This window comes from Phyllostomus discolor, chromosome 4 (genome assembly GCF_004126475.2).
Source record: "Phyllostomus discolor isolate MPI-MPIP mPhyDis1 chromosome 4, mPhyDis1.pri.v3, whole genome shotgun sequence".
NCBI classification, from domain to species: Eukaryota; Metazoa; Chordata; class Mammalia; order Chiroptera; family Phyllostomidae; genus Phyllostomus; species Phyllostomus discolor.
The window spans coordinates 188,237,023-188,259,517 of NC_040906.2; positions in this window are offsets into that span (position 1 = coordinate 188,237,023).

The following is a 22,495-nucleotide window of genomic DNA, read 5'->3' on the forward strand; positions in this document are numbered from 1 at the left end:
TTGGGGTTGTCAGTGTCACTGGTTCTAGGGCCACACTTTGAATAGGAAGACTTTGGCTCCATCTAGTCTAAATTTGGGGGAATATCTTGTTTGATGTGCTTATGGCGCCACTATCTTAGTACATTCATGCCGTTGTAACAATATGTCATGGATTGGGTAGCTTAGGAAAAACAATTTTATTTCTCACAGTTTTGAAGGCTAGGAGTCCGAGATCAGGGTGCCGTCATGGACCGCTGAGAGCTCTCTTCTAGGTAGCAGACTTCTTGTTGTAACATCACATGATGGAAGAGGAAGGGATCTCTCTGGAACCTCTTTTATGAGAACACTAAATCCCACTCATGATTTAAGCACCTCCCAAAGGCCCAAACTCCTAATATCATCACCTTTCAGAGTTAGAATTTCAACATGTGAATTTTGGGGGCACCATAGTGCTCACTATAGGAAAGGCACCTTCTAGTCACCGTAAGGATGCATGGATAAATAAGAACTGATCTTTGCTGTTTAGGAGTTTATGGAGTAGGATGGAACATAATACTCGGTTCAGTTTAGTAAACATTTTTGTAGTAGCCACCACAGGTTGGGTTACCCAGGAAGCAGAGTCTGGGGGCAGATTAGGACACAAGACACACCCATGTATGCTCTTCGGGACAGCCTCTTGAAAGAGGTGGAGGAGACAGGCCTGGACAGAGGCAGAAGCTGAACTGTCATCTCAACAAAGGTTGCAGAGGCCCATGGGCCTGCAATGACCTTTCAGAGGTATCTTGAGTTGGTATGACTAGCGGGGCCTTCAACAGTCAGCATCGACAAGACATTGGATGCAAATCATTCCTGGGAGTGGATGTGATTTGGGGCTGTCCATTTTCCTTTTTTTAACTGAGGCATCGTTCTCCAAAGAGTGCTGAGAGCTGAGGGGTTCTGCCAGTGATGGGGGGTTCAGAGGCTAAGCCTTCTTTTTCTGAAGGGGGATCTGGGTAGAGCTTCACAGTCAGCATCTATCACAGCAGACTATCCTTTTGAGGCACTGTGCTAGTCACTTGTAGACTAAAGATATTCATTAATTCACTAAAGATTATTGGGTGCCACTGTGTGTTTGTCCAACATTGCTACACACCGAGATATAGACCCGGGCAAGACAGATAAATCCCTGCCCTCCTGGAACTTACAGTCTACTGAGGGATTAAGCAAGCATTAATCAAACTATTACACAAATAATTATTGAAATTATTGATAATGATGTGGTCATCATTATCAGGAGGGCAATGGATTTATAGGAGCATAAACAGAGACTTAGCTTAGTCTAAGTTTTAAGAAAGTTCTTTCTTCAGGCAGTTACAATTATGAGGTGAAAGATAAGGGAGAATTAGCCTGGATAAAGCTGAGGGGTGGGGGTGGGGTGGGGGGGTCACAAGCTGGTAAGAGAAGTAGAAGGATGATCAGTAAAATATATTCTAAAATTCAATATATAAATTTTATATAGCTACACAGAAGGCAAATGAGCAGTGCCCATTTCCTTGGTAAAAACCCAGTGCCTAATGGCTAAAGAATATCCCAGGATAAGTTGGTCCTACTCTGTCCTCTGGCCGAGTTTTTAAAAGCCTGTGTAGGCTGAGGGGTGGATAATTCCAGAGCAGTGCAAACTGAAGCGCTGCTCAGGAGCAAGGCTACAGTTTGTAGTCCACACTCAACACAGCCTGGAGGAAGGAAGTCGAAAAGACAACTATTTGAATGGGAACGGGACTGGGAGTGCAGTCAAAACTGTATATGCTTGTCTCCTGGCGCCATGCATTTCCTTTCCTTCTTCACTAGAGCAGAAATGCCTGCCAGCTTCCCTTTAAAAGAGGCAGATTGAAAAGTTTGTGGCATGTAGCTCTGAATTCTGATGTTCTCTAAATGATAGCCAATACTCCCCTCTCAGTCTCTATGGCCCCCACTCTCACTCTCTCCATGCCTCCACACGGCCCCTTTCTTAGCTCTGTTTTTGACAGCACTTGCTATCATTCACAAATATGTAAGTATTATATATTTGTGATATACCACGGTCAGCATTACCCAAAGAGAACAACTGCACCCAGACAAGTGTCTAATCGTTCCATTAATATTGAATAAGTGTTCAATATTTTGCAAAAAGTCTTCTAGTAGATGGCTTATCTTTGAGCACTGCCAAAGATAGATGCCATATGCAAGATAATGACTGTGACAGACACTTTCCATTAGGTGACCACTAATAACCTTTATCAATATCTTTGCACCTTGCGGTCTTCTTACTATAGAGGCTCTAAATGCTCAACACTCACTTTCCCAATATTCACGGCAGTTAAGCATTGTCATGTGACACAGTTCCAGTGAATGAGACCTAAACAGGAGTCTTCCTGCGTGCATGCTTGCACGTGCAACAGATACAATAGGAGAGCTTGCTGCGCTTGTCCTTTCTCACATCTTCCTGCCTTCCATGTAGACACATGCTGCCTGGATCTGCAGCAGCAGTAGCCTTGCAACCAACCAGGAGGGAACACGACTGAGGATAAAAACATCAACGGCTAAATGAAATTTACACCTAAATGGAAATCAACACCTGAGGTTCCAACACCTGAGGTGTTGATTTTGGCCTCCAGCAGCTGAGCCAATGTTTGCAAAGACCTACTGCTAGATTGTTGTTATGGAGCAAAAAATAGAGTCTTATTGTTCAAACCACAGACAGTTTCTTTTTCTATGAACTGAGGTGAAATTTTTCTCACTTGGGGCCAGGCCAATGTAACTAAATTCTTTCGGAGAAAGAATTTCAGAGAGCTGGAATGCAAACCCCACAGTGGAAGAAGGGAAGGTGGCTGAGGGGAAGGGGGAAAAGAGAAAAGAAGAAACAACAAACTCAAGGACAGAAAGCAGAACACTAGGATAGTAAGCAAAGAAGAACCCTGTTGAGGAGGAAACAAGTGGCCCAGGTCTTGGAGCTGCAGCTGTGGCCAGAAACTTGGCAGCACTTTGTGTAATCTGAACGGTGCTCCCTCACTGCAGCCCCAGAGGACCAGCTCACAGGTGACTCTTTCCTCTTCTGACTTTCCCCCACAGCTTCACCAGACTCACCTGTCACTGAAGGTAACCTGAGTGTCTCTGTCCTTGCAACTAAAGGAGCCCACCTAGTACATTTCTAGCCACGTGTGGTCAGTCTCATCAAAGACTGCTACCATGTTCATTTAGAAAACACTCTCCACATCACATAAAACACTGGTCTACAGAAACTTGTTGCTAAAAAAGAACTAAGCAACGTGGAGAAGCAGGCAGTTTGTCCTCAGTAGCTCACACTTCCTCTCTCAGGGCTTCTTCCTCTTTGTCTAAGTGCTTTCCTTCACCACCCTCATGCCCAGGGCCCTCTTGCTGCTTTTTACAGACCCAGAGTCCTCCTACTTTGAGAACCTAGAACTGCACGGGTTCATCATGCTGCAGCTTAAGGATTCTCTCCACCTTGATCTTCGTTCAACATTTAGGTATACAGACCTAAATCTGTATCCGTATACTGCCTGTAATCTGCAGGCGGATGCAAAAAGAAAAAGAACCTGAGCTCTTACCCTTTGGGCTGTAAATAAATTTCTCCAGAGGGAAGATAAGACTCGAGTATCCAGCTTTACATCCCAGGAAATGCCTCCATTGTCCCAGGAGAGGGTGGAATGAGAGTCTTCATTTTTCCTTGACAAAAAGCACACACACACACAGACACACACACACACACACACGCACACACATTCAGGTCTGGGGAGGTAGATCTTTCTGGAATTCCTATCCAGTAGTCACTTGTAAATTCAGTCCATAGTTGTTCTTTTAGCTTAGATCCCACATTCAGTAAAATTTTCTCAGAAAATTTAACTGTACAGAAATGAAAATTTTCTGTACAGCCCACATTTCCCTAGTTGAACCAGAGGCCCACTGTCTTGAGTACCACACATGCTGCTTAATTTATGCTGCCTTCTTGGTTCCTGTAGGCATTTGAGTTTAGGACCACTACCTCAAGTTGTCCTTTATTAAAGTTAACTTTTTTATTTATTTTTAGAGAGGGAAGGGAGGGAGAAAGAGAGAGAGAGAGAAACATCAATGTGAAGTTGCTGGGGGCCATGGCCTGCAACCTAGGCAGGTGCCCTGACTAGGAATCGAACCTGCGACACTTTGGTTCGCAGCCCGTGCTCAATCCACTGAGCTACGCCAGCCGGGGCCTTAAAGTTAACTTTTAATGATAGCTTGCCACCAGGCTATCACTAAAGAGAATTGAAATATATTAAGTGTGTGAATGAAAAATTTATAATATGATTTTTTCAGACTAGAAGTCAAAATGAAAAGATAATTTTTACTACTTGCTATGGACTGAATGTGTCTCCCACAATTGCTATAAGTCCTAATTCCCACAGTTATGGTATTTGTGGCTGGGGCCTTTGAGAGGTGATTAGGTCATGAGGCTGAAGCCCTCAAGAATGGGGTTAAAGCCCTTATAAAAGAGACCCCAGAGAGCGCCCTTGCCCCTTGACCATGTGAGGACACAATGAGAACATGATGGCTCTCTGTGAACCAGAAAGTGGGCCCTCACCAGACGCTGAACCCGCAGGTGCCTTGATCTTGGACTTCCCAGCCTCCAGAACTATAAGAAATAAGTTTCTGCTGTTTATAAGCTACCCAGACTATGGTGTTGTTAGAGCAGCCAGAACAGGCTAAGACACTATTCCAAATTATGTAGAGAAAAATGTTACCTACATGGAAATGTATCGTGGATAAGCGTGTTAATCTTGTGGCAGAATCCTAGCTAGTGGTTAGGAGTGAGCAAGACAGCCTGTCCTTTCGGCAGTCCATCAGCAGGCACTTTACGGGAGAGTCGGCATAGTGCAGCAACCAAGCAGGAAGCTTCTGGAGCTGGACCACCTGGGTTTAATGTGGCCACCACTGTTAACTGTAACCTCGGGGAAGTTACTTACCTTCTCTGTGCCTCCACTGCATTACCTGTGAGTGGAGATGGAACGATGTGCACCACACAGGACCTCTGTGGAGGTGAAGTGAGGCGACTGTGAGCAGTGCTCAGCCCCAGGGCTGACGGGTAAGCACGTGAACATTAGTTGTGTGTTATTATTTGCTAGATCCTCCCACCACAGCAATTTAAAGAAAATAAGCTATAATTCTCTCTCTGAAGGAATTTACTCTGAGAGAGACTAAACATGGCATTATACCTTTGCCCTGCAATAGAAATTTTGCCAGCTTAGGTAAGAACACAGCAGAGAGTGGTCAGTCCTATCTGACGAGATGAAGAATAATCAGGAAATTATTTACAGCTAAAACCAGTTTCTACTCTCACCTTGGGCTCCTAGCAACCACCAAGTGGTGGCAAAGGAAACAAAAAATTTAACAGCATGTCTTTTTCTATAGATAAATAAGAAATGACTATCTCTGATCTAAAAAAAATGCTTACTGTGTAAGATTTCAGTGATTGTAAGTAACAAATGTATCAGCATCATCAGCTTGCATTTCCCCCATTTTTGCCTTTTATAGCTCCTGCACCCACAGACCTGCAAGCAAGCTATGCACCCCCACTCCACATTCCTTAGTCAAGTACATCTGCAGTCTGGTAGAAGACCATAACAAAAGCTTGCTTTTAAAAAAAAACAAACAAACTGAGGTATAACTGATATATAACGATACACTAGTTTCAGGTGTACAACATGAAAATTCAATATTGGTATATATTGTGAAATGGTCACCATAATAAATTTAGTTAACATCCAACCCCATACATAGTTACAAATTTTTTTCTTGTGATGGAACTTTTCAGGTCTACTCTCTTAACAATTTTCAAATATGCAATCTAGTATTATTAACTATAGCCAGCATGCTGTACTTTACACCCCTATGGTTTATTTCTTTTATGACCAGAAGTTTGTACATTTGACCCCTTTACCAATTTTGCCTACTCTTCACCAGTCTGTTCCCTGCATCTATAAATGAGCTTGCTTATTGAGATCAAGATATAATGAAGCCAACACTATCCCTTTGGCTGAAAGAGGGAAGAATAAGTTAATAATGACTTAAGTGGAGACATTAGCATAATTTTTTAAACTGCATCAAAAGAGGAGGAATGGTTATAATGAAAACACATGAAAAAATGTGGAGTTCAGGAATGCAGCATTGTTCAGTGTGTCTTCAGCAGAATCCCATAAAGAATATCCTTTCCTACTTATGCATATACCTACTTTCTTTGCTGGACAATACAAGGGTTAACGAAGGGTGTGGGGAAACTGGACTGCCTAGGTTCAAATCCTGGCCCCATCATTTCATAGCTTTGTGACTTTGGGTAAGTTCTTATACCTCTGTGTGCCTCACTTTTATGATCTGTGAGAAGTGGATAATAGTCACACTCACATCACAGGGCAGATGTGAGAATTCAGTGAGTGTGTGTGAGTATAATGCAGTGGCTGGCACAGAGGAAGTGCTTTAGAAGTCAGCCAGTATTTCTCTTTTTTCAGCATCATCTGGTAACAGTTTTACCCTCTTTGCTCTGGCCCTCACTGCCAACACACTCTATATGCAAGCCCACTCCACTTTGGCCTCCCTGTTGTTAACTTTCATTATTTAGAGGAGCTGAAGCTGAGACTGGCAGGTGATGGTAGGTGAAACCACTTGACTCATCAGACTGCGTGAAAACAAACAAGCCTTGGATGATCACAAAATATTAGGGACTTGCTGGGTGTGTCATAGAATGTCCAGGAGCCTTACACAGGTGCTGGAAGACCCATGATAGGCAGCAGGGCCAGGCCATTATTGGAGCCTCATTCAATCAGTTAAGAGTCTTAATAGAATAATGACTGACCTCCCCCTACAAGAAGGAATTCTACCAGCAGACAGCCTTTGGACCTGAACTGCACATTGACTCTTCCTAGGATCTCCAGGCCACCGGCTGCCCTGCAGGTTTTAGACTTGCCAGAACCCATAGTCATGTGAGCCAATTCCTTAAAACCAATCGCTGGCTCTCTCTTCCCTGCCCAAGGGCCTTGCCCCCGCTCTATTGGTTCTGGTATATGGGGAATCCTGACTTATACAATGATGCTTACTGTTTCAAAGTTTCATTGGTGATTTAATAGAATACGATGCTAGCTAGCTCTCTCTGACCAAGCCTAGGAAAGTGTGAGGATCTGCTCTGAACACTGTGGTTGTCTCCTGTAATGTCTACCCCAGCCCTCTCCTGCTGCATAGCCGTCAAGGGTTTTGCTTCACACAAAGTCTGACAATTTACATGTAAATCTCATCAAAAAACACCCTCACAGAAGTGTCCAGAAAATGTTCGACCAACTATCTGAGCACTGTGGCCCACTCAAGTTGACAGAAAATTAACTATCACAACTATCCTGTTTGTTCTGCAAAAGTGAAAAAGATTTTTTTTTGTCAAGATAGACACTAAATATAAACATAGATTCTGACACTTTCTCAGGATAATGCCATCCATGGGCACATAGATTGCCCCACTCAGGTGTTGGTTGATGATGTGAGCAGAACTGGAGCTTCCTATTTAGTTTGGGAGAAGTTGTCTCTGAGCAGGCTCAGGAAGGAGTTAGAGACTGACACAGAAGCAGGCCTGGGATAATAAGAAACGACCTGGTCTCCTAGCCACACAGCTGAAATTGCCACGATAACCTCTGGAAAGAAAACATCCAGTGGAAAACAAGTTAGCATCATCAACTTCAGGAAGAAGATAATTGGTGTCTGGAACACCAGACATTCTGCGTGTGATAACACAGGAAAATTGGAAATTGAGGCAGGAGAAATTAGAAGGGTGAGTAGTGTCATGAACTTGCCTTGTAGGACATGGGCTCTATTTCTGACCACATGAGGATGAGAACCACACGCTCCATACACAACCCCCCCCACCGCCCACCCCCGACCCCTCCCATCTCCACCCCTCAATCCTTAAACTACTGTTGACTGTGTCCAACCTTACAAGGAAGAGATTCTGAGATTATGTCTTATAGCCTTAACAGTTCCAACAAATTTTCATTATATAATGGTTGTTAGTTGTGATTATACTAAATTTACATTATCCGTATATTTCTTTTAGGAAAATAAGAGAAAAGACAGGAGAATTTTTTGACGGTAAAAATTGTTCTCATTTTCTCTGTCGAAAAAATTAGGGAGGTTTTGAGTGAGAACCTAGAAGTTTAAATAGCAGTAAAGATTAGTTTCATTTTTAGAAGGTGTGAAATTCTAATCATTACTTCATTATCACTTCAAAAGATCTGGTTTTTCAACTCTGCGGCTTCAAATGCATGTGTTACAGTGTCAGCAGTGGAGAGGAGCTGTGGAGATTGTTCAACTATAATTGTAGCTTTTAGCTAGAACACTCGCTGTAAACACTGCTTGAGCCAAAATTTACGTAAGCAGACTCTTCTCCTTCAAATGGAGGATTTCAAAACAAAAAATGGACTGGGCATACAATCTACTTTTTAAAGATGAAGATTTGGATCTAAAAATCCAAGCCTGGTTTGGGGGTTAGGAAATGAAAAAGAGTAAAACATCTAAAGAGGTTTTTGGAGTCTATACTTGCCACTAGCTACATATGGCCACTGATCACTTTTAATGGGGCTAGTCCAAATAGAATGTGCTGTAAGTGCAAAATACATATTAAATCTGGAAGATTAAGTGTTAAGAAAAATAAAACACATCACTAATATTTTTATACTGATTACACATAAGTGATTATACTTTGGATATAATGGATTAAATGAAATGTTTTATCAAAATTAATTCTACTTGTTTCTCTTTTTTAAAAAAGATTTTACTTATTTATCTTTAGAAGGAAAGGGAAGGAGAGAGGGAGAGGAATATCAATATATGGTTGCTTCTCGTTCACCCCTTGCTGGGAACTGGCCTGCAACCCAGGCATGTGTCCTGACTGGGAATTGAACTTCGATCCTTTGGTTTGCAGGCCTGTGCTAAATCCACTGAGCTACACCAGCCAGGGCTCTATTTGTTTCTTTATATCTTTTTATATTTAATGTGGCTACTAGAAATTAAAATGACATATGTGACTCATTAAAATCTACTGGACCAGAAAATGATGTCCTTCATGTCTGCCATTTTCTCTGCATACCTGGGGTCACCATGTTGGTGTCAGGCTCTGTTCCGGTCCTGCAACAGCCTGCCATCGCCACCATACTCACTCCCACCTCATTCCACGATAGGGGAGGGATAAGAGTTCTCCTCCTATCCTTCTAGATTCTTCTGGCTGGTCTAATAATCAAATTGGCATGAGACAGATTAACAGGAGAAAATAACCAAATTTATTACATATTTACCTTTGATGATTCCCTAAAAATATGAGACCTGAGGCCAAATTGGGCAGTTGAGGCCTGTATGCCATTCTGGACTAAGCAGAGGAAGCCAGGAAGCTGAGACATTAAAGGGAAAGTAGGTAGTTCACAGGTGGATGAGAAGGAGAAACATTTGGTAGACAAATTCATGCTAGGAGGCCCAGAAACAATGGGACCCAGAAGGGAGTCAAACAGATTTTGCAGACTCTTCCCTGCCTGCCACACTTAGTTCAGATTATGATGCTACGGTGACAGCTTCCCTCCTTGAGCCCCCCTGACAGGTTTTTCTATCTGAATTTCTTTAGGCGTGTAAGGGGGTGGTTCAAAGGTTTTTTTTTATTTTTGAGCCTTTTGTTTTTTAAAAATAACCAGCTTAAAACGATCAGTATTCCAAAAAGAGTATTTTGGAGCGGCAAAAACTATGCACCCTCTCAGAGGCTACTGGATTGTTACCAAATGGACGGGTGGGGGAGCCCAGATACTGTTACGGAGACAAGTCCCTCTCCCCCAGGGCCTTTCTGTTCTAGGTTGGTCTTGCCCATCATCACCAGGTATTAGGAACTGTGGCTCTCAGTGCTGTAAAAAGGAAAGGAATGATGTATTCAAAAGTTATACAGGTTTAGAGTAATGGCAGAATGCCACTGTTAAAAATCTCAAAGTCCCTTTAAAACACCCACAAATTCCTCCCATCCCCTGTTTGCCTAACCAGGCCAGTCGGGGGTACTGTATCTCAGGAAAAAGAAACAGAAGTCCATAGCTTGGCTGGACCCCTGGTTCCTCCCAGTAATCTGTGCTCAACTGGGCAGGTCTCCCGCAGTCCCCAGCACCGTCAGCTGTGTGGCCGCCATGATCTCCAGTTCTTAATCCAAAACCATGTGGCACCTCCTCATGGCCCACTAGCAAAGTCTTTTCATCCCTTTTGTTCCCTCTTCCGCATGGTCTCACCTTGTCCTTGCATTGTCTCCCATAATCTCTGTCCCACAGAGTGGCCCCCTTTTAGTTTAAACCCCAGCCTGGAACCACCTCCATAACCCCATTTCCAGCTCCTCCCACAATCGGCTACACTGGCTAGCACACCTGTATTTTCAGCCTTTCTTGGCTGCCATAGTTAGTCCCAGCAGGCGTGGCCCTGTGGCCTGGAAAACTAGTCTGCTGTTATTGATATGCAATATCACTCTCCATGGCCCTGCTCCATGTCTCCTTTGCCCCAGCCAGGCCTGTGGAGGATATCCTACATTTCTGGACACCCCAAGTTCTGGACCCCATTACAAATCTCCCCTCTGGTGGGCCCTGGGGCCTCCCAGCCCACACCCCATTACAGGATGCCTTCTGAATTGTACCCATGAGTCTGTTTCCACTATAGGTGGAGAATGACACTTATTGATAGTTTGATTCTAAAGTGGACAAGTGTAGCTCAGGGCATGTCCTAGTAACTATATTTAAGATTTCTTTTAATCCTTCACTATGTAATTGGCCTGAGAAAATACACCATCTGTTAATATTGACTGACTGATAATAATAGTAACAGGAACTTTTCATTGTTTGCTTTACAGCTTAGGAAGCACTTCTAAAAGCCATTATGTTATTGAGTTCCCATAACTATAAGCTGTAGATTGCACCATTATTGGTTATTATCACTTTACATTATGTAATATGGGAACTAAAATCATTAATATTTTTCCTCCCATCTTCTAAGTTCTTCTTGCTGGGCTAATAATTAAATTTAGCAGAGATTAACAGGAGAAATCAAAGTTTAATACATGTGCATGGGTAATCATATATGCATGAAAATTCCAAAGACAGTGGGACAACATAAGTATATATGACATTTTACACAAAAGGAGAAAAGACAGTGTGAGTGGGGCATTAGATTTCAGACTTGAGAGTGGGCGATTTATAGGTAGCTAAAGAGGAGCAGAATATATATTGCATGGGAATTTTTGCTAGGCAGCTCAGAAACAGTGGGACACAGCAGGAATCCAATCAACAGGCCTCTGCCTGAATCAAACCTATTTACCACACCTAACTGAAATTAGGCTAGCAAACACCCTCAAATATCCTTCCTGGAGTGGGCCTTTTTTTTCCATCTGAATCCATTAGCTCATAGAGGGGGTAAAAGGTTACTTCTGAGTCTTTTTTCTTGATAAACAGCTTAAAATCGATATCCATAAAAGGCAGCTTCAGGGTGGCAAAACTCTGGCTCCCTTCAATGATAACAGAGGTGTAGATGAACCAACTGACCTTATCAGAGTCTTAAGTCAGGTGCCCTGGTTGGTTCATCCTGAAGGCTGGGCTCTTGGCCAAGTTTCCAGGACTCTTTCTACTCTTGTAGGCTTCCTGCTACTGTCTTTCTGCAGGAAAATCCCCTTGGCTCCGACCTCTGACAGAAAGCATATCTTTAAAAGTTGCCAAATAACCTTGTCTACTTTCTTTAAAAAAAATTTTTTTTATTATTTTAAGAGAAAGGGAAAGGCCGGGAAAGAACATCAATGTGTGGTTGCCTCTCCAGCACCCCCACTACTGGGGACAAGGCCAGCAACCCAGGAATGCACTGGGACTGGGAATTGAACTGGCGTGACTTTTGTTTGCAGGCTAGCGCTCAATCCACTAAGCCACCCAGCCGGGGCTAACCTTATCTACTTTCTATCAAAGACTCCTTGTGTTGCTGTAGAGACAGAGCTCTTTCATGGTGTCCCTAAAAGCATTCCGGGGATCCGTTATGGGAGGTATGGTCTTGTGGTAAGGTTTGCTGAAGTTGAAGTGAACACAAAGGGCTGTCCTGGCTTCAGCTCCGTCCTTCTGCACAGAGTCGAGTCTCATCTTCATCAAGGCCCAAAGAAAGGCCAGTGTCCAGAAATCCTGTGCCGTGTTAAAGCTTAGTCCTTCGGAGCCTGGAGGTAGCTGCTAGCAGTCTCAGTCCCCATACAGGTAGCCTGGTGCTGTTCCAGGCTGTGCTGCTGTAATCCAGGCTCCCACCTGGAGCCCGCATTTGGAATCCACACTGCTGCTGGGGCCACAAGGTTATGGAAGGAGAATGCGGGAATGCAGAGGGGCACTGAGGATCAGTGACAGAGACACAGAGAGAGAGAGAGTGTGTGCGCTTCTTTGTTCCCCTGGGATTCAATTATCTTGGGCTTGCTTAGGAAGGACCAGCAGCTTTTTAAAAATAACCAACTTTCCAAACTTTGGTGGGCCTCTGATGGGTCCACCCCTACTTAGACTGAGGGGCCTCTATGGTCAAGCACCTCCCCTTGTTCCATTTTTGACTTCTATTGCTCACTTGCTTACCTCCTTCTTCTCCCCTCATCAAACCAGTACAGGAGGTGGGGAAGGAGGCATGTTAATCCTTGGCCTGCAATGCTGTGATCCCCTGCAGTGTGTGAAGCTGTAGCTTCCTGGTGAAGCAAACAGACTTCTGATCCCTGGTTGCTTATGCTCAACAATGTCCAATTCACTTTGCTTCCTTCCTTACTTGGATCGTGGGAAGAGGAAATTTTCAGCTTTGCTGAATAAATCAGTCATTGTTTCAAGACTGAGGAAGCCAAGATTATAATTCGGGGATTTTTCAGGAGGGTAGAGAGAGTTTCCTGATGTTGAAAACAAGCGAAAGAGAGAAGGAAAATAGACACCGAGTTTTTGTTTTCCCTTCTCTCTTCTGATGCATGTACTTCCCCGTACATTTCCCACTGGCCATGTTTCTTACTAATTTTAACAATGTTTTTGTTAAAAATTAATTTTATTTCCCAACATTGTGTTTTGCTTTCTATACCATGCCCTTGAAGGGGACTGAAGTTTTGCTACTCTAAAGCTGCCTTTTGGGGTACTGATTTTAACTTGTTTATTAAGAAACGAAAGACTCAGAGAGGACCTTTGATCTCCCCCCTTTCCTAGCCAAGAGATTCAGACAGAAAAACCTGTTTCAGGAAGGGAGCCTTGGCTTAATCACCTCAAGAATATTCACGCTAGCGTAGGTCAGGAAGACGCCAAGCCTGCCACCCCATGCCCTGTTGCTTCTGGGTCGCCTAGTAACGGTTTCCCTGCCACGCATGTTTTGCTCTTCATCAGCGACTACCTGTAAATCAGCCATTCTCACTTCTGAAATCTGAAACCCCAAGTCCCCCTTTCTCCTTTGTCCAAACATGTCATATATACCCAATTTTGCCTCACTGTCTTGGAATTTTCATACTTATGTGAATTTCTCATGCACATGTATTAAAAATTTGTTTTTCTCCTCCTAATCTACCTCTCTTAATTTGTATGAGCCCAGTTAGATGAATTTAGAAGGTCGGGTGGGAAGTATTAATTTTTTTAGCCCCCCATATCCTTAATTATCTACACTGTATGTTAATACATGTGTTGATACACATGCTTCACTGGAGTTTTTCAAAGAAAACCCTTCTACTAATACTCCGGTGTGCCCTTGCTGGTCTCTCTCTCTCTCTCTCTCTCTTTTTTTTTTTTTTTGGCTGTCCTCATTCTCCTCCAGCATTTCACCTGTTTGCAAAACCTCGTTGCCTTTGAAGGAAAGAGCTATCCATTTTCTCACCAGTAGACATGCATAGATAAGTTACATTCATAGCATAACTCTTTTCCATAAATGTATGTTCCTTAAATATTTTTTTGCTAGCCTTTAAATGCTTTTTGGGGTATTTAATGTTATATGTGAAAATCTGGGACTAATTAGCATTAAGGTATAAACTGTTATTATTATTTCTTTTACCTGTTTGCCTGTTGTAGTGGGATGAATTAAGTTCCCTACTGAGAAAATAGATGAATTAGACAATGGTTGTTTGTATTTTTCAATTACAATTTGTGGTACGCAGTTCGACACACAGGGGCAGAGCAAGGCCAATGGGCCAGGTACAGAAGGTCACCAGGGTGAAAAGCCCCAGATGTCTGTCAAGGGGAAAAACTGGGAAAACATGACCTTGGCCCCAGGGTAACCTTTCTTCCCCTAGCATACTGCTGGTCATGTGTTTAAAACCCTCTGACATTACATATTGCTGATCATATATGTGGTTTAGACCTCCTGACCTTTCTTATCACTGGTCATGCAACTCAAACTCTCCCTGATCTTTCCTCCCCTGGCATGTTGCCAGACAGGTGGGTTAGACAGCTCCCAGAAGGGGAACAGACAAGGGGGCTGGAGAATAGTCCTTAAACATTAAACCCCCAACCCAATGAGGTTCTGACCTGTGTCAAATACATCTAGGCCTCAGTTGTCTTTCAGCTCCAGGCCCAGAAAAGCAGCAAAAGCAGACAGATGATGCCTCAGCTGACCCCAGGACCAGCGGCGTTGACTAATGACCCCCTGCCCTGGCATGGCCACTCAGTAGAGACCATGACCCTGAAAGAACATTCCTGGAAAGCTGATGAATATTCAATTGGGGTCTTCCCCTGAGATCTACAGATAAATGCCATCAAGCTGGAGGACCCAGTGTGGCTCTCTCAATGGAACACATCCATGCCTTTCTCTGTCCCTTTTTCCCAGGAGCATTTTTCTTGCCTCTCTCTTTCTCCTAAGCTTCAAGGGCCCTTCTTTTACAACTTGTAGCTTGTTTCCTGAGCCCACTTTTTCCACGGCTCACTTCTTCTACCTCCACAACTTTCTAAATAAACTTTCTCTTATAGTTTGAGTATTGATTCTGAATTCTTTCTTAGCCACAACCCAAGTACCAATGTTGCTGAACCAAGGTCCAGTCTGACTCTAACAGTTTAACACTTGGTGCCATTTTCACTACCAACAAGTTTACTTTCAATATTATTTTGTATTGGTTTTAGGTGTACAGCATAGTGGTTAGACAATCATATACTTTACAAAGGGTTTCCCCTGGTAGTTTCAGTATCTACCTGGTACCATATATAGTTATCGCAATATTATTGACTATATTCCTTGTGCTGTAATTTACATCTCCATGACTATTTTGTACAATAACTGCCAATTTGTACTTTTTAATCCCTTTATCTTTTTCACCTAGCCTCCCAACCCCCTTCCTTCTGGGAACCAGCATAACTGGACAATGTTATGTTTGCACATAGTTTTAGTGAGATGTCTAGGATCTTTTTGATTCACAGGCTGGTGCTCAACCACGGAGCCACACCAGCCAGGGCCCTAGGATCTTTAAAATATCCAATTTTGCCTCCTTCTGGAAAAGAACTATAATACATTTTCTTAAAACAATTTTAGTGAATTGTAATATACACACAGAAACGCACATATATCACAAAACATAATTATTCATCTTAAAAAATTGAATATACCTAAGTAACCAGCTCTCAGAAGAAATGGAACATTGCCAGTATCCCATAATTCCCCTCATGATGTTTCCCTAAAAGAGGAAAAAAAAAGAGAGAAGAAGTGGTTTAGAAATAAATTTAGAAATGGAACTTTAAAAAAATTTTTACTCTTGTTCTGTTACAGTTGTCCCAATTTGCTGTCCACTGCCCAGCCCACCCCAGCTCCCACAGTCAATCCCTACCCTGTTGTCCATGTGCATGGGTCCTTTATACTTGTTCCTTGGCTAGACCCTTCTTTCCCCCTTCTCCCCCTCTCGTCTCCTCTCTGGTCACTGTCAGTCTGTTCCTTGTTTCCATGCCTCTGGTTCTATTTTGTTCATTTGTTTGTTTTGTTCCTTAGGTTCTTCTTAAGGTGAGATTATATGGTATTTGTCTTTTGCTGCCTGGCTTATTTCACTTAGCATAATGCTTTCTAGTTCCATCCATGCTGTTGCAAAAGATAGAAGTTCCTTCTTTCTTTCTGCTGTGTAGTATTCCATTGTGTAAATGTACCACAGGTTTTGATTCACTCATTTACTGATGGGCACCTAGGTTGCTTCTAACACTTGGCTATTATAAATTGTGCTGCTATGAACATTGGGGTGCATAGGTTCTTTTGAATTGGTATTTCAGGATTCTTAGGGTATAATCCCAGGAGTGGAATCACTGGATCAAAAAGCAGTTCCATTTTTAGTTTTTTGAGGAAATTCCATACTGTTTTCCACAGTGGCTGCACCAGTCTACATTCCCACCAACAGTGCACTAGCGTTCCCTTTTCTCCACATCTTTGCCAGCACTTGTTTGTTGATTTGTTTATGGTGGCAATTCTGACCTGTGTGAGGTGGTATCTCATTGTGGTTTTAACTTGCATCTCTGATGGCTAGTGATGCTGAGCATCCTTTCATGTGTCTGTGGGCCCTCTGTATGTCCTCCTCGGAGGGGTGTCTGTTTAGGTCCTTGGCCCATTTTTTATTGGATTATTTGTCTTCCTGGTGTTGAGCCATACGAGTTCTTTATATATTTTGGAGTGCAAACTCTTGTCTGAGCTATCATTGGCTAGTATGTTTTCCTATATGGTTGGTTCCTTTTTCATTTTTTTCCTTATTTTAAAAAATTATTGTTTAAGAAGACTTGTCTCCATTTCCCTCCCACCACTCCCCCTTATCCCAGGAATCCCCACCTCCCACCCTCAGTCCTACCCCCCTTTGGCTTTGTCCGTGTGTCCTTTATACATGTTCCTTGACAACCCTTCCCCTTCTTTTACCCATTATCTCCATTCCCCCTCCCTCCTCCCCTCTTGGTACTGTCAGTTTGTTCTTTATTTCAATGTCTCTGGTTCTATTTTGCTTGCTTGTTTGTTTAGTTGATTAGGTTCCATTTATAGGTGAGATCATATAGTATTTGTCTTTTACTGCCTGGCTGACTTCACTTAGCATAATGCTCTCCAGTTCCATCCATGCTGTCACAAATGGTAGGAGCTCCTGCTTTCTTTCTGCTGTGTAGTATTTAATTGTGTGAATGTACCACAGTTTTTTGATCCACTCATTTACTGATGGGTACTTAGGTTGCTTCCAACACTTGGCTATTATAAATTGTGCTGCTATGAACATCCCTTTTCATTTTTATGATGTTTTCTTTAGCTGTGCAGAAGCTTTTTAATTTGATGTAGTCCTACTTGTTTAGTCTTTCCTTTATTTCCCTTGCCATAGAAGATATATTGGTAAAAATATTGCTGCATGGGATATCTGAAATTTTACTGCCTATGTTTTCCTTTAGGACTTTTATGGTATCCCAGCTTACATGTAAGTCTTTTTTCCATCTTGAGTTTATCCTGGTATATAGTGTAAAGTTGGTGGTCCAGTTTCATGTTTTTGCATGTATCTGTCCAGATCTCCCAACACCATTTATTGAAGAGACTATTTTTACTCCACTGTATGCTCGTGCCCCCTTTGTCAATTATTAATTGACCATAAAGACCTGGGTTTATTTCTAGGTTCTCTGTTCTGTTCCATTGATATATATGTCTGTTCTTACACCAGTACCAGACTGTTTTGATTATAGTGGCCTTGTAATATAGTTTGATATCAGGTATAACAGTTTCTGAGGGTTTCTTTAACATGCCAATGACATTAAACCTCACATTCTGTTTATTCTGCTTGACTAACTCCATCACAGAGATTGGGGCAGCTCATATCCACTTTTCCTTTAAGCCTCTGCTCAAATGTTCATTTGCAGACATGGGCGAATTGGGGAGAGAGGTTTGGGGGACAATGTGAGAATGTTTAGTCCTGTATATAGAATCACAGAATCATGCAGTTTAGACTTTAGAGATCATTTAAATGTGTTTCCTTCTAGGATGACAACAACAACAACCAAAAAAAAAACAGCTGAGGACAAAAAAATTAAAGGCTTATCTATATTTACACAATTACCTGTTGCATTGAGAGTGCAACATTTGAAATAGACACCCTCAGCTAGAATTTAAAGACACAGAGAGGAATAATGTGGGATAAGGCAGACCTCACCTGTCTGCAAAGACTTGCAGGTAAAAAATGTCCTGATTCTAAGGTACTCATTTGGGAGGAATGTGTTTAAAGGCAATAGTTAAAATAAATGAAAGAATATATAGGGGAAAGAGCAAAGGGCTCTGGACTTGTTCTTTGAAAATACCTGTAGTTAAGGGGAAAGAGAATTTGCTAAAGAAAGTAAATAAACAGAAGCACTGGTTCTGGAATCAGACAGACCTGGTTTTTACTCTTGGCTTATTCATTTATGAGCAATGCAACCTATTCTTTCCTGACCTGTGAAAAGAAGGTAATAATAATAATATATTTTTCATAGAATTTTTGGAAGAATGAGATAGCCAACATAAAGCAGTACAGTGTCTTGTACATAATAAACAATAAATAACTACTGTTTATTATCTCTATAACTATCAAAAGGCATTCCATATCAGAAAATACATAAGCTACACTTCAAAAAAACATTGTCCCTTTTTCCATAGTTCCCAGCTTTGAGTCTATTATTTTCAGCTGCTCCATTTTAAGGATGTGAGTCTTCAGGCTGAGACTGCGGTTTGGTTGCAGGGAAGTTGCACAATGTACTTTATTTATGCTGACTACTTGAAAAATGTTCTCTGTTGTTACTAGGAGTTGAGCATTTCTGAATAAACTAAAGCATGGTTTAAGAATAGGAATTTTTCGATATTGAGAATAACTAGCATGTTGCTGAATTGTTGTTCAGCTGTTCTCTCTGTTTATGATAGAATGAGAAATGCTTGCAATCGGCAGCCCGTTCCGATTGTTGGGGCAAGAACATACAAGATGTGCTGTCTTTGTTACTTTGCCTCTAAAGTGAGGCTCCTCGCCTCACGCTGAAGGCTCATGTTTCAAGAACTGGAGGATGGTTTTATTTTTCATTGTTTGAAAGAAAGACTTATTAGGGAGAACTTTTTTGTTATTTTAAAATCAGCCATAAATACTGATGAAGAGAGGCTATAAATGCTCTTATTCATACTTGCTTAAATTTTTTCATTCCAAAAGATACAAGTTTAGATTTTGGAAAAAATGTCCCACATAGATGTTCTGGCAGCCCCTCAAAAAGTCTTGATTGATTCATTATCCCAAGGACATGGATTCTTTTTCTGGTTATGATTTTAAAAAGAAAAAGTTTCTCCCAGGACTCTGGGGAAACTGATGGCCTGTTAGAAGCAGCTGGCCCGGACGTGGACGAGAACTGCAGCCGCTGGAAAGGAAGCGCGGCGGCAAGGAGGGAGCTCACTGTGTGGCAGGGACGACCCGGGGGACTGTTTGCCCTCACCATATCTAGTGTGCATTCGTCAAGTGTCTGGGGGAAAGAAACCATAGAACTCTGGTGGTTTCTTGGAAGTTCTCTCTGTTTGCAAGCATTTTCCAGTTTGGTGCTGACAGTACATGTTTATTAAAATGAGCATAGGAAGCCAGAACCAATTTTGCCTTAGTTCATGGTCCAAATGAGGAATCATTATATCAGAACACAGGTGGCAAACACAAGGCCTTTGGGCCAAATTTAGTCCTCCGCCTTGTTTTATCCGGCCTGGCACCTTGTTTTTACCCAGTGGCAGTGCCAAGTTCTCACTTAACTGTTAAGGAGTAGTTACATTTCTACAGTCCTAAAATTACATTTGGCCCTGTGAAGGCAACCGCGAGGCTGATGTGGCCCCCCGTGAAAATGAGTTTGACACCCCTATTATTATTTAGCTCTAGTAATTAGAGTTAAAATTCACGTAAGAATTCTGCCTTCTTTCTGTCATGTGTTTCTACAGAAATCCTAAAGCCTTAATCACAAGCATGATTATTATCAGTATAATTAAAAAATTAGAACAAGAATCAAAGAAACATAAATATTTAAGTATAATTAATGTTCCCTTACCTGTTTAATAAGTACTGGTTATACATTCATTCTTCATTTCTTCACTGTAAAAAAAACTTCTTTAATTTCTCATTGAATCTCAATATTCCATGTCCAAACTTTCCCATATTATGATAATTTCAGGGCTTTGAGAATTCTACTCAGTCATGAGCAAATCCCTAACATGTTTTCTTGCAACTTTCTGGCTGCTCAGTATTGAATTCGCACCAGTATTTCTAGCTCTCCTCAAGATTTGACTCTAAGGTAATTCTCAGAGGTTCTTATTCTTTTTCATTGAATTTTTTTCCTTTTTTCTCTCTCCCATAAGACAGTTAAAGAGAGATTGTATCTGCCTATGAAGGACTTCACAGTTTCCTGGATAAAGTCCTATAGATATTGTTTAATCAGGAAATACTTTCTCTCTTCTCTCAGCCTCAGCTGTAGCTTCATTGTTTTTCTAATGGATATTGAATAGTCTCTTCGCAGCTACCTTTCTCAGAGGTTGGATTTACAGAAAACACAGTTATAACAAATCCCAACTTTAAAATTATATCCAAACACTACTTTTTATTAAAAAGTAAGATTTGAAAACCTCTAGAAGGCATAGGCACATACTTGCCTGTTTTATTGTAAGTTACAGTATACTATATACTTTACTTATTGTTATTATCTTTCTTCCCTTCAGTTTTGTCCATTTTTACTAACTTCTGTATTTTTGGCACCTAGAACGGTACCTGGCACAGCAAAGACGTGAAAGTAATTTGTCACACGAACGAATGGATGTCTTTTCCTTCTTTTGTAGCTCCTGTGGACATCGAAGGGCCTGCCATGTTGTGTTATGCTTAAAAGACGGGATGGAGTGAGAACCGAGGGTTCCAAGCAAGATATCCCTACATCTTCCCTGTACTCACGAAAAGACAGGGATGTGATAGACACATCTTCGGAGAATTCTGCATAGGAGACCTGAACAAGGGGTTCTGGTCACACAGGAATTAGGGGTGGCTGACATTCAGTGTCTGAGAACATCCTCAAAGTTTGGGGATTTCCTTTTCCCCAGTGCTTAGTCAGCCCAGTAAAGGTGCTGAGTCAGCCTTGTAAAGGACTAAACGCTTCTCTGTTGAAGGTTTAGGAAGAAGATTTATAGTCCATGATTATGGTAACGATGAAGAGTCCTCCCTCAAGGGAACTCTCTCACCTCTTCATTCAAGGAACTCTGTCTATAAATGGCTCAGATCTGGGAGGTGGATGAGAGACCACATTCTTCACTGTGGTGGCTTAAGTTAGGTTCCTTTTCACTAGTTCTAGTAGTTTTTAAAAAAAAAAACAGGTAAATCTAGATGTACAGATACATATAACTTTCAAAAGTTACCTTGCTGATTGTACATAAACATGTTTTTGATTTATTTAAATAGTATTGTGGTAGAGATCTTCTTTTCCTTACTTTTAAAACTCAATGCTCTGTTTTTAAGATTATATTAAATTATTTCTGACTTCTGCATAACTTTTCACGCCCGATGTTGCTGACCTGTTCCTTTGGCACTGGGCACTCACAGTGCCTTCAGCTTCCTGCTCTGTCCATACCGGTGTTCCTGAGTGCAGGCCATATGTTTATGGACCTCTGGAGAGGTCACTCTAGGAATATCCCCAGGAGTAGCATTACCTGTTCATAGTCAGTTCATTTGCTGAGGACTACCTTGAATTGCTAAAACACTTTCGTCTGCCTGCAGTGTAATAATCATTCTCATTTCCCTCTGCTTTTACTGAAATCTAACATTGTTTTGATCACCTACTTTTGTCTACCTGATGTTTAGTTTATCTCAATTTATATAAACTTTAATCTTGTTTAATTTCTCCAGTTTATGGTAGGGTTGAACATGTCTTTATATACTTGCTAGTATTTTGTATTTCCTTTCTATAAATCGTAGTATATCCTTTGTCCATTCTTCTGTTGTTTCCTGCCTTTTGTTGATTCATCCATATTCCTTCTCTGTTCTAGACACAAATCCCTTTTGGACTTTAGGTATCATGAATATTTTCTCCCAATCTGTCACCAACAAGTTTATCTTATCTCTGGTATTCTTTGTTGGTAAGAAATCTTGAATTTAACTGTAAGTTAATCTATCTTTTTTTAACCTTATGACTTTTAGTCATTTGGATCTCATTTAAAGTATTCATTCCTGCCCTAAATATGCAAAAGTATTCTGCTCCATTATTTTTCTGCTAACTGTACAGTAAAACTAATGTCATGAGAAGTGGAACATAGGGGGCGGAACCAGAGGAGAGAAGAGTAACTTGTTCGAGGAAAACAAATAGATCTTGACAAAGAAATTAAAAGAGAAAAAAATAAACAAACACAAATGTTAGAAAATAAGAGGGTCTCACTGGACAGATTTAAAATGCGTGGACTTTAAGACAAGAAGGTTTGAACTCTCTAATGAGAAGTATAACAGAAAAAAGAAACAAAGTATAACTCATAGAGAATATAAAATACAATCACAGAA